At 38.4% G+C, this 13786-nt stretch overlaps 1 pseudogene across 1 annotated transcript; it reads left to right on the plus strand.

Annotated features, from left to right (window-relative positions):
• Nucleotides 1-4159: 4159 nt before the first annotated feature.
• LOC103264125 lies at nt 4160-4618 on the plus strand (annotated as a pseudogene). The gene has a single exon (XR_504553.1). The product of XR_504553.1 is annotated as a 60S ribosomal protein L32 pseudogene (transcript).
• The last annotated feature ends 9168 nt before the right edge of the window (nt 4619-13786 follow it).

A 13786-nucleotide genomic window follows, 5' to 3' on the forward strand; every position in this document is an offset into this window, starting at 1 on the left:
AATGAGACCTCAACTTAAAACAAACAAACACACAAGCACTTTTCCAAATCTTTTTTCCTGGTTGCTACCTATGACTCAAAATTCTAGTTGCAACTTAGAAGTCACTTCTGGGATATTATCCTTGACAAGCTCTTATACTCCCATTCTGGGTTGAGTGCTTGTCCTCTGTGCTTCCATGGCTCTTATCAAAGCACTATAACCAACTCCTTATTGGATCTGAGGGGATCATGGGGACCCCTGAATTTGTACCTAGTCAAAGTGCAATAGCCTGGGGACTCCCTGAACTTGCAGCAGTATCAACACTGGGGATAGCAGTGGAGAAGTGAGACCATACCTTGTGAGGTCTGCACTAACTTCAAGTGATTAGTGCCAGAAATAAACTGCATGGCAGTGAACTCTACTGGAGTTGAAAAAGAGTACATATCTTTACACAAAAATATGTTCATGAATGTTCATAGCATTATCCATTTTAGCCAAATGTCCATCTACTGATGAATGGAAATATAAAACATGGACTATCCAAATGATGATTTTTCAGCAATAAAAATATCAAATACTAACATGTTACCACATGGATTAAACCTTGGACAGACCATGCTAAGTGAAAAAAAGCCAGAAGCAAAAGATCACAAATTATATAATTCCATTTATTAAAAAATGCCCAGAGCTAGGCTCGGTGGCTCAGCCTGTAATCCCCTTTGGGAGGCTGAGGTGAGTGGACTGCCTGAGTCCGCGGGTTCGAGACCCGCCTGGGCAACTTGGCGAGAATTCATCTCTACAATAAATAAAAAAATCAGCCGAGCATGGTAGTGCGCGCCTGTAATTCTGGCTACTCAGGAGGCTGAGGCGGAAGGATCGCCGGAGCCCAGCAGGTCGAGGCTGCAGTGGCCAGGAGCAGCCACTGCACTCCAGTCTGGGCGACAGAGTGAGACTCCAACTCAAAAAAAAAATGCCCAGAACGGGCAAATCCAAAGAGGCAGAAAGTAGATCAGCGGTTGCTAGGAGTTGGTGGAGGGAAGAACTGAGAAGTAGGGGGTTTCATCTTCTAGATAAAAACATTATGGAATTAGATAGTGCTGGTAGTTGCACAATACTGTGAACCACAAAATTGTGCACTTTAAAATGGTGAAAGTTATCTCAAATGAAACCCAACAATCTAGTCTAAATTAATGTCAACTTAAATTTAGTATACCAAAACTCCAAAATAGCTTTGTTCTCTCCCTTGCCTTTGCACTATTATGCATCCTTATAGTCTATAAACTTATCAACACAGTTTTATAATTACTGCTTTATTTAAAGAAAAAAGTTATAAACAAAATGACATTTCTACTGACTTTTATTTTTATTTATTTATTTGAGTCAGGGTCTTATTCTGTCATCCAGACTGGAGTGCAGTGGCATGATCATGGCTCACTGCAACCTTGAACTTCTGGTCTCCTGAGTAGCTGGGACTAAGATGCACAATACCATGTCTGACTAATTTTTTAATTTTTTTGTAGAGATGAGGTCTCGCACTTCTAAGCTCAAACAATCCTCCCACCTCGATTTCCTAAAGTGCTGGGGTTATAGGCATGAGCCACCATGCCCGGCCTCTACTGACTTTTACACTTACCTATGCAGTTACCTTTACTGGTGCTCTTTATTTCTTTGTGTGGATGCAAAATATTGACTACTGTTCTTTTCTTTCAGCTTGAAGACATTCTTGAATATTTTTTATAGGACAAGTCTGCTTGTGACAAATTTTCTCCGTTGTTTATCTTGGAATGTCTAAACCTTTTTCACTTTTGAAGAACAGTTTTACTGGAAACAGAATTCTTAGTTGACAGTCCTTCTTGCAGCACTTTGAACATGTCCCACTGGCCTCATAGTCTTCTAAGAGTAGTTAGCTGTGAGTACTATTGAGGATCCTTTCTACATGAGGATTCACTATTTTCCTGCTGCTTTTAAGATTATGTCTTTGGCTTTCGACTGGTGTGTACTACTTTGAGTCTATCCTACTTGGAGTTTGTTGAGATTCTTCAATGTGCAGATTAAAGTTTTTCATCAAATTTGGGGAATTTTTGGCTATTATTTAATCAAATATTCTTTCTGTTCTGTTCACTCTCTTGCTTCTCCTTCTGGAACTCCCATTATTGTATGTTGATATACTTGATAATGTTCAACATGTTCCCATGCTCTATTAATTTTTCATTATTTTTTCTTTCCATTCCTCAGATGGGATAATCTCAAGCTATGTAACTTCAAGATTGCCAAGCCTTTCTTTTGCCAATTAGTTTCAGCTATTAAACTTTTCAACTCCTGAATTTCTATTAAAAATAATTTCTACCTTATTAGATATTCTCTATGTGATTAGACATTGTTTTCATACTTTAATTCTTTACACATGATTTCCTTTATTTTTTGTAACATATTTATAACAGCTGATTTAAATCTAGTAGGAAGTCCAGTGAAAAATTTCCTCAGAGACAGTTTCTATTAACTGCTTTTACTTTTTTCTGTGTATAGGTCATACTTTCCCGTTTCTTTGTATGTCTTGTAATATTTAGTGAAAACCAGACATCTTAAATAATGTAATGTGACAACTATGGAAATAAAATTCTTCTCTTCCCCAGGATTTGTTGCTGTTACTGTTTGTTCATTGACTTTCCTGGGATTATTCTGAAAAGTCTGTCTCCTTTGTTGAATGTGGACTCTGAAGTCAATGTTAGATTAGTTTAGTAGTCAGCTAATGGTTGGAATTATTATTATTTTTTTAATGCCTTGAATCAGTAAGTTTCCCAGTCTTTGCTGGGGGGCTCTCTCTGTATGTTGTGGTACATCATCAATGCTCCAGCAAGCAATTTATAGCTCTGCTTTAGTCCTTACTTCCTACTTGTGGATAGCTCTCAATCAGTTAGAGGTGAAAATTAGGGCCTTCCCAGTTCTTTCCCGGGCATGTGGACAGCCCTAAACAAGTGTGTGACCTTCTAGATTCTCAGAAATATGTTGGAGCTTTTCAAAGACTCATATGGACATTCCATTCCCCAGATTTTCCTTTGGAGTTTGGTTTTTTGTCAGCTTTTTATTACCCTCCAAGTAGTAACAACATCTCAGGTACATGCCATGTTAAACAGTTGCTGCTGATTGTTTTTAACAAATGCCCTGGGGATAGAATCTGCTATCAAACAGGTGAAAATTTCAATCTCAGTTTTGCCACTAACTTGGGCAAGTCATTTAATCTTTCTAAGTCTGCTGCAGCAGAAAAAGAATTCAGCCTACCATTTGGGTTTGTGTGAGAATTAAATAAGATAATGAGATAATACCTGAAGGCAAGTAGAACTATAAGCACTAAATAACAATTACATGTTTTCAGGAAAGGAAATTAGATATTTTTGTTTTGGTTAAAATATACATACATAAGATAGTAGAAAACACAGTAATTTAACACAGTAGTATACTCATGAAACTCACATTCTAAAATAAATAGGGTGACATTTGATGGTTGCTAAGGCTATTAGTCATAAAAAGCACTTAGGAAATTACCCCCCTGCTCAGCTGTTTTGGTGTACCATTCAGGTTGAAGACTTATTCACAAGGCAAGTTCAGACTTGCTGAAGTAAAAGCTCTGGGGATGGAGTTTATATGAATAGTAATGCTAAAAACCTTGGGATTGAGAAGGCTTTGTTAAAATGATTAAATCACAAATGTTTTGTTACATAGCAAATAAAAAACACAATCATTAACCTTAAAGTTTGATTTTCTTTTCCCTTACATCCTACTAGCTTTTTGCTCTATCCCCTATTTAAAAGACAACAATTACCAGCTGTTTGTAAGCAAATGTAGCTCAGAGGCCATATACCTCATTTTACAATTGACTAAACCATACCCAACATGACCCTCTCATTATGGCTTATTTTGTCAGTTCTTGGTCCCTAAACTGGTCTTAGATCTAATCCCATAAAGACACTAAACACAAACTAACAGTGGATATCTATTTAAAAAGCTGCTTTATTGACAAGCACAACTGATGCTGGGTGGAGTGCAGCACAGAACGTGTGGATTTTTTGGCTTAACTAGTGTGGCTAGCAAAGTTTTAAAACAAAGTTTATTAAAGAAAGAGGAGGGGAGCTTCTTCCTCAGTGCTGGTTAACGAGGTGGCTGCCATCTCCTAACCGGCATCATGGCTGCCCTCAGACCCCTGGTGAAACCCAAGATGGTCAAAAAAAGGACCAAGAAGTTGATCCAGCACCAGTCAGACCGATGTGTCAAAATTAAGTGTAACTGGTGGAAGCCCAGAGGTATTGACAACAGGGTGTGTAGAAGATTCAAGAGCCAGATCTTGATGCCCAACATTGGTTACGGGAGCAACAAGAAAACAAAGCACATGCTGCCTAGTGGCTTCCGGAAATTTCTGGTCCACAATGTCAAGGAGCTGGAAGTGCTGCTGATGTGCAACAAATCTTATTGTGCTGAGACTGCTCACAACGTTTCCTCCAAGAATCGCAAAGCCATTGTAGAAAGAGCAGCCCAGCTAGCCATCAGAGTCACCAATCCTAATGCCAGGCTGTGCAGTGAAGAAAATGAATAGACAGCTCATGTGCACGTTTTGTGTTTAAATAAAACCATAAAAACTGCCATCTGGCATTTTCAAAAAAAAAAGAAGAGAGGAGAGATAGAGAGACATGCCAGAGCTGGCACGGGCAAGAGAAACCACACTTTTTGCTTTTGACAACAGGCTTGATATGCTTTTACAGTGATTGATATGCTAAAGAGGGTGGCTCAGGTAACCATCACCTCCAAGAGACTGACATTTTGGCCTCTGATGGGTGCAGGGGTGGTCTTATAATCATTTCTACAGCCTTTTGATTCCATGTCGGGGGAACTACCTTGTTGAAGTTTTCCTTTGGTGAGCTGAGGGGGTGGGGAGGACTGGGAATTCACATTCCAGCCCGCAGGGCTGGTTTAGCCTGCTGCAGGAAGTCTGGATGTGTTCTAAAACCTGCCTATAAGAAATTTATCTATGCCTAACCTGTACTAGCTATGCTGCTTCACAATACGCTACCAGAATCTGCCCTCGCCGTGACTCTACCAATCATTGAAGCTCTTAACATGTAATGTATGAAGAACTCATTAAAGAAAAGCTTTATCACAATATTTAAACTATCCGGTGTGTAGAAAATATCTGGAAGAATATCCGTCATTCTGCTAGGAGTGGCCTACTCTAGTTGAGTAGAATTGAAGGTGAAATGGAGAGTGGAAGGTGAGAACCTTTGTACTTTTGACTCTATCTTATCTAAGTGTAGATAAATGCATACAATTCTGTCCTTAAGCATTTGCTTTATATTTCAAAATTCTAAAATGTTTATAGTATACATTAAATTTAAATAATATGTACTAATTGCATTTATATTATACACTAAAATCTCTCAAGCATGCACAGATTTAAAGCACATACTCTAGATCTAAAATAAATTAAGAAATGGCAAACAAATTAGAGTAAGCCAAAGTAAATCAGGTAGAGAGCTAAAATATAAATGACAATGTCTACATGTTCTATTCCATTTCAGTTAGGGTATCATGAAAAATTCCTATGGAGGAACCTGATAGATCAAACTGGATACTTATTGTTTCTTCTCTAATTGATTTGGCAGAGGAAACCCATTTATTTCACCTGAATGAATAATCTCCATGTTTTGTATGTAGAACTGAGCTAGCTTACAGTGATACTGGTAAACAGAATAAAAGTCAAACAAATTTGGTAGGTCAAATAATTTTTGTGGGTAGGAAAGTCCTATAAAATTACTTGTAAAAGGATTGTAATGAAGTGGCTGAACATTAACGACTCCACAGCCTCATAGAAAAGGTTCACCTATGGATGATCCAAAAAGAAATAAGCAATACAGTAGAAAACAATTGCTCTCAATAATACAGAGATTGGCCGAAAGCAGTCATAAAATTAGGGAATGTAGAGCAGAGAATACTGAAGCCCAGAGAGATTAAATGATAAATCCAAGGATACAAAATAACTAGTAGTGCTGGGACTAAAACCTAGGTTTTTAATTACCTGCTTCAAAACTATCCCTACCACATGATGTTAACTTCCTTGGACATCGTTCATTGAGTAAAGAAAATAAATAATATTCCTAAAAATACCTCTAGGAACATTCAGATTTATATTAGAGTAGGTTTAATTACAATTTTGCAAGCACAGTGATAGTAAGTCTAAGATAAACTTTCATGGAGGTCCAAAACATATACAAAGAGGGAGATTGTCATTTTTGGATTCCTCTTGTCAGTTCACAGGAATGACTTCCCTGGGTTTTGTTTACTATGAAACATAACCTTCTCCCATTCTAGCCACTCTTTCTCATAAATGTTCACGGAATATCCTGCTCTCAGCTCATTCTCCTTAAAGAAACATTCTAAATTTCTTTGTCTAAAGAACAAAAAGATTCCCTGCATCAACTTTAGGCTCTTATCCTATCTCCAAGGTAACTTGGCTAATTATAGTCTATTCTCAAACATCAAAGTGAACATTCATATTTGTCTCACTTAATTGTATTGTCCAAAAAATGTGCACCACCACCTTATAAGACAGGAATTTGTAGAGCAAATTATACTAAATAAATAACTTTCCTAAGGGTTTAACGACGGTTCCATTTTATGATTTCCAGGTCTATCAAAATAACCACTCTTTTCCAGCTAGTTGATATCCTAATATTAAACAACTTTAAGTCATTTCTCTAATAAATTGTAATCTCTTAACAATTTACAGTAAGTACAGTAATTCTGACTAAATAAAATTCTAAACTATAGTATCAATTATCATATATCTCATATATGACAATTATCACAATTACATATGATATCAAATACATATGATAATTGTCATATATATATGTTGTCTTAACAGGGTAACGGTATATTAGAAGTTTGAGTTTAGGTTCTGGATTAAGATTCAACTGCAAGTCCACTACTTACTGGCAGTGAGAGTTGGAGCAAGTCAATTAATCTCTGTGTACCTTAGTTTGCTCAGTAAAATGCAGAATGACCCCTCAGTACTATATGGATTAAGAAAGAGAACTTATATAAAGCACTTAGAACAAATGCCTGACACAGAGAAAGAACCTGATGTTAAATATTATTAACAATATTACTATTTATTTATTTAGAGTTGGGGCCTCACTCTATCATCTAGCCTGGAGTGCAGTGGTTGACCATGGCTCATTGAAGCCTTGACCTCCTGAGCTTAGGCGATCCTCTTGCCTCAGCCTTCTGAGCAGCTGGGACTACATGGCATGGCTATCGTACCCAGCTAACTTTTTTGTTTTTTATTTGTAGAGATGAGGTCTTATTAGGTTGCTCAGGATAGTCTTGAACTCCTGGGCTCAAGCAATTCTCCTGCCTTATCCAATATATTGCTATTTTAATAGACATACTTTTACTTCAAAAGTAAACATAGTCTGTGGGATTCCATTTTCCTCTTTTTTTTTTTTGAGTTGGATTCTCACCCTGTCACCCAGGCTGGAGTTCAGTGGCATGCACACAGCCACTGCAGCCTTAACCTGCTGGGCTCAGGCGATCTTCTCCCCTCAGCTTTTCAAGTAGCTGGAACTACAGGTGTGCACTACCATGCCTGGCTAATTTTTTGATTTATTGTAGAGATGAGGTCTTGCCAAGTTGCTCAGGCTGGTCTTGAACCCGTGGGCTCAGAAAATCTTCTCACCTTGGCATCCCAAAGTGCTGGGATTACAGGCTTGACCCACTGCACCCAGCCTCCATTTTTCTCTTAAATTTACTGTTCTCTCAGTACCTTTGAGTTCCTTGCTTTCTTGGACTTAGATAAAAACAATCATAAGTCTGTGTTCAATTTATGTAGATCTACTTTAAATCAATCAAAACTGTAAAAGTTTAGAGCCTTGAAAATATGAAGAAGTTTATCTCTGAGACAAGTGTGTATTCTGTGCCATCAGTATGGCCTCTTACAAAGAGGATGAATTTAAGAGCGGAGAGGTTTGGAGAAAGATGACAGTTCGGATTCTGACAGCTGCTCTTTCATTTAATCTTTAAGAGCTTGTGTACTCAGTGTAGTTAAATTTGGCCTCAGATTAAAAATGTAAGGTGATATCTTCCTCAATTTCAACATCAGAAAACACTACCTAAGGTTTTGCAGAAATATATAAAATCAATCCCTCATTAATTAACTTATTATTTGTGGTAGCTGTGATCTCCTAAGCAAAGAGATGGTGGTCTGGGAAAACCACACATTAGAAAAGGTCTCTGATGAATCTGAGTAGCCTGGCACCATGCCATAAGACATGCCTCCTTTTTCTGTCCAAGTCTGGTAGGCACAGTGTGCTACGCCAAGCTTTTATTCATTCAGCAAATACTCACTGAGCATACAATCTGTGTAATACACCGTGGGATGTATGAAGAACACAGACATGATCCCTGTATTTTAGGAACTTATAGACAGAGAACCAAGATGCCCATCCACAGAAAGTTAAAAAGCACAATGCATAGCAGGGTGTAATTTAATGTCAAAGGAACTGTGCTGTTTTGTGGGACTAGCAATCTGGAAATAAGAACTCTATGCACAGGAACACTTCATGTAATGTGGAGCAAAAAAACTTCATTTCTTTAGGTCTCCAGCCTCATTTTATGAATGAAAGACTTCCTGAAAGGCTCCTGATAGTCCTTCACAATTGTTTAAATCACCTTTAAGGTATAATTTAGACATCATAACATTCACCACTTAAAAATGTATAATTCGATGTGTTCCGACAGATGTGTTACAGCCATCTCAATCATGATATAGAGCATATGTATAACCATAAAAAGTTCCTGAAGACTCCTTTGCAGTTAATCCCCTCCGCCAAGCTCCCAAGGTAGATCAGTTTCCTATCACTATTGTTTTGCCTCTTGAAGAAAGTTACATAAATGGAATCATACACTGTTATTATGTGAAAGCTACTATCAACATTTGTGGATAGATCTATGTATAGACATGTTTTCATTTTTCCCATGTTAATACCTAGGAATAAAAATGCTCAGACACATGGTAAGTGTATGTTTATATTTATAAGAAACTATCTAAACTGTTTTCTTAAATGGCTATACTATTCTGCATTCTCACCAGCACAAGGGTGACCCAAAAAACCCAGAATTTATTTATAAAAAATTGTGTATTTATTCTTACATGTTTAAATTTCAGTCACTTTCAAAGTACTCTCTGTTTGATACCATATAGCTATCAAGACACTTTTACCATGGCTCAAAACAAGTTTTTGAACTTGTCAGTTTTGATGCCTTTTAGTGCTTCTGCCATTTTTTGTTTCACTCTTCCACATCGGCAACATGTTTCCCTTTGAGAATTTTTTTTCATCCGGAGGAAAAAAAAAAGTCATTCGGGGTGAGATCAGGTGAATAGGGAGGGTGGGGCACCGGGGTCATGCCTTTTTTGGTCAAAACCTGCTGAACACTCAAGGAGGTATGGGCAAATGCATTGTCATGAAGGAAGAACCAGTCACCTGTTTGCCACAACTCAGGATGTTTCTTCTGTAAATCATGATGCAAACTTCTCAAAACTTTCAGATTAAAAAACTTTGTCTGTTGTGGAGGAACAAATTCCAAGTGTACTTCAAGGGTCTTGCCCTCCAAACGACAATTCTGGTATGTATTATTGGTCTTTTCAGTTTTAGCCATTCTAAAAAATACAGATAGAGGTAGCAGGGCATGGTGGCTCACACCTGTAATCCCAACACTTTGGGAGGCAGAGGCAAGAGGATTGCCTGATCCCAGGGGTTCAAGACCAGCCTAGGCAACTTGGATGGACCTCATCTCTACAATAAATAAAAATTAGCTGGGCATGGTGGTGTGTGCCTGTAGTTCCAGTTACTAGGAAGTCTGAGGCAGAAGGATTGCCTAAGTCTAGTAGGTCGAGGCTGCCGTGGCCGTGATTATGCCACTGCACTCCTGCTTGGTGACAGAGTAAGACTCTGATTCAGGAAAAAAAAAAAAAAGCAGAGGTTATGGTCTTTTACTGTGCTTTTAATCTATTACCCTAATGTTTTATGATGTAGAGCATATGTTCATGTACTTACGTGACATATTTGGTCTGTTCAAGTCTTTTGTTAATTAAAAAAAAATCAAGTGGTCTTACTATTGAACTTGAGTTCTTTATATAGCCAGAATACTAACATGTGTTTTACAGATATCTCCCCCATAGTCTTCCCTTTATATATTAATTTCTTTGCATTGGAGTCTCACTCCAAAGCCAAAAAAAAAAATTTTTATACACACATACATATATATATATATATATATATATATAAAGAGTTGTTCCTTTTTTTTTTTTTTGAGTTGGGAGTCTCACTCCATGACCCAGGCTGGAGTACAGTGGCATGCCCTCGGCCATCCCAGCAACGACCTGCTGGACTCCAACGATCCTTCTGCCTTAGCCTTCCAAATAGTCAGAACTACAGGCATGTGCTACCATGCCTAGCTAACGTTTTTTGATTTATTGTAAAGATGAGGTCTCACCAAAATGCCCAGGCTGTTCTTGAGCCCATTGGCTCAGGCAAACCCCTCACCTCAGTCTCCCAAAGTGCTGGGATTACAGACTTGAGCCACTGCGCCTGACCAAGTATAGGTCTTTATTCCTTTCCTAGACATAACTCAGTGCCTAGCCCACATGCTTAGAAAATATCAATTGCATTACCCTTGGAAGATCAATAACTATAAAGTCTATTCATAATTGAATAAACAGTAGATTATATGCAAAAATAAAGAGATGACAAATATATCTGGCAAGAGGAAAAGGATTACAATATCACAACAGGAAGTCTCAGTTGAAACAGCCAAGGTTATTATAAAGCACAGTTCTCATAAAACCAAAGCTTGAGTCCGGGCATGGTAGCTCATACCTATAATCCCAGCACTTTGGGAGGCGGAGATGAGAGAATTGCTTGAGCTTGAGACCAGCCTGGGCAACTTGGCAAGACCTCATCTCTACAATAAATCAAAAAATTAGCCAGGCATGGTGGTGAGTGGCTGTAGTTCCAGCTACTTGGAAGGCTGAGGGCGGAAGGATTGTCTGAGCTCAGTAGGTCAAGGTTGCAGTGGCCATGAGCGTGCCACTGCACTCCAGCCTGGGCAATGGAGTGAGACTCCAACTCAAAAAAACAAAAAACAAAAAGCAACCCAAAGGTTGATAATAACAAAAATCATAAAGAATATCATCAATGAGTTCAAGTTTGCTCCCAAACTGCCTTTTTCTTCTTATTCCATACTTTTTCTAGGCAATCTCAGCTGGATGCACTGATTCAGTTATCACCTTTAAGAAAATGACTCACAAATTTATCTCTAGCTAAGATATCTCTTTAAAATTCAAGATTCCTGCTTATTTAATATTTTCACTTTGATCCCTGATAGGCACCTCAAGATTAACAAAGACAAACTTTTCTTCTCAAACTTAACAGTACCCTTCTCAATGGTACCACCAGTCCTCCAGCTATTTGGGTCAGTTATTCTTAATACCTTCTAACCCCCATCACTACCCACCCTGAAATTACTAAGGCTAGTGGAATCTACCTCCTAAACAAAAGTCTATTCACGTCTATCTCCATGTCCAACATCCCAACCTGAGTCAATTCTAAGTCTTATCACTCATTTCTTGACCCTTCAGTCCTTTCTTCCTCATACTGCAGGGCAACTGTTTCTAATTTGCAATCTGATGTCTGCCACACTGCCTGAAATCTTTAATGGCTTCCCATCACTCTTAGGACAAAGACCCAAATCTCTTCCATGGCCTACCAGGTACTGCATGACCTGATCTATCCCTGTTTCTTCAGCCATATCTCATCTCACTTCTCTCCCGCTCCCCAGCTCTACACAAGTTAGCCCCAGTGGTTTTCTTTCGCTTCCAAATGCACCGGACTCTTCCACTTCAAGGCCTATGCATATGTTATTCTTTTTGGCTACAGCACCACTTCCTGTTCCTTTTCTGGCTAACTCCTGTACTTCCTTTCATTTTTAGTTTAAGTGTCATTTTCTTAGGAAAGACTTCCTTAGTACCTTCTTCCTGTTACAGGCTCCTGTGACACTATATTTTTCCTTTTGTAGTGCTTCTATTTACTTCATGATGTTTTGTTTATTGTCTCTTTTAACTGCTAGACTAAAAGTTCTGTATGTGGTCAGTTTGTATCTTATTTACTAATATATATCTAAAGCCAAGCATAATGCCTGACATATGTCCTCAATACATACTATTAAGTGAGTGAATTGTCAGTCTGTTCTATATAATTGTGTCTATTATTTGAGAACCCACATGCTTTGATTTGAATATGCCACCCAAAATTCATATGTGGAAAATGTAACCCCTAATGCAAGAGTGTTGAGAGATGGGGGCTTAATGAGAGGTATTTAGGTCATAAGGGCTCCACTCTCATAAATGGATTAATGCCACTATAGAAAGAGCTTGAAGAAGTGGGTTCACTCTTTTTTCTTCTCTTTCCGCCATATGAGGATACAGTGTTCCTCTCCTCTGGAAGAGGCAGCATCTGGGCACCTCCTTGAAAGTAGAGACTGGTTCTTCCCCAGACATCTATCCTGCCACCTCTGGAACTGTGAGAAATAAATTTCTGCTTTTTATACATTACTCAGTCTTAGGTATTCTGTTACAGCAGCACAAAAGAGATGAAGACACCACATTTTACCATATAGTATATACTCTCTTCAAAATGAACAATTAAGGAATAGTCGATAATTTTTCATTGTAAGAAAGGAAACATTTAAACATAGCTTTCATAGGTCACTGACACCATTTAAGTAACAATTTGAGGGGAAGGAAAATGGAAAAGGTTAGAAATAAATATTTCAGTAAGTCAGCAAAACATGTTATATTTTGGTGACATATCCAAATAATCATTATGAATCCTGATAATGTTCTCATTTACTTCATGGACTAAAGCTATCTAGAACAGAATCAGGAATGCATCATTTTTATTTTTTTGTGTGTTGGAGTCTCACTCTGTTGCCCAAGCAGGAGTGCAGTGGCACAATAACAACTCACCACAGCCTTGATCTTCTGGGCTCAGGCAATCCTTCTGCCTCAGCCTCCCAAGTAGCTCATACTACAGGTGCATGCCACCACATCTGGCTAGGTTTTTTTATTTTTTCGTAGAGACATTTCACAAATATATTTTGGGAACACCTGCCACTGAGGCATGAGTTCAGACATTGTCAATTCTGTAGTCTTTCTTTTTTGCTTTCAAGTCTCTATTGCTGCTTTCTTTTCTTCCTCCTTTCAAATTAGACAAAATTTTGAGTATCTTTCTGGTCTCCCTATATTTACATTTCACTGTGTCAGGAACCAGTCTAGCCCATTAGAAACTAACATATTCCCCAGTTCACATCTTAGACTACAGTTGCCTGGCCACGTTAAAAATTCATTCCTGGCCAGACGTGGTGGCTCATGCCTATAATCCCTGCACTTTGGAAGGCCAAGGCAGGAGGATCACTTGAGCCCAGGAGTTTGAGGCTGTGGCAAACTGTGATCATGCCACTGCTTTCAAGTCTGGGCAATAGTGACCCTGACTCAACAAAAGGGTAGGTGGGGGACAACCTAACTACCCTTTCTCTAAGATTAGTGAACAATATCAGGCATATGAGAGTCGTGATGAGAAGTCTTTTCCACACTAAAGGTTAGCTAAAGGTTAATGTGATTACAATTCTCAACTTGTATGGTCAGCACCTATTGATCCTTTCCACAACAAGCCCTGATACATGACAAAATTTTTGTGGCTTG

Source organism: Carlito syrichta, unplaced genomic scaffold, assembly GCF_000164805.1.
Source record: "Carlito syrichta isolate Samal-C Ts95f unplaced genomic scaffold, Tarsius_syrichta-2.0.1 Scaffold305573, whole genome shotgun sequence".
NCBI classification, from domain to species: Eukaryota; Metazoa; Chordata; class Mammalia; order Primates; family Tarsiidae; genus Carlito; species Carlito syrichta.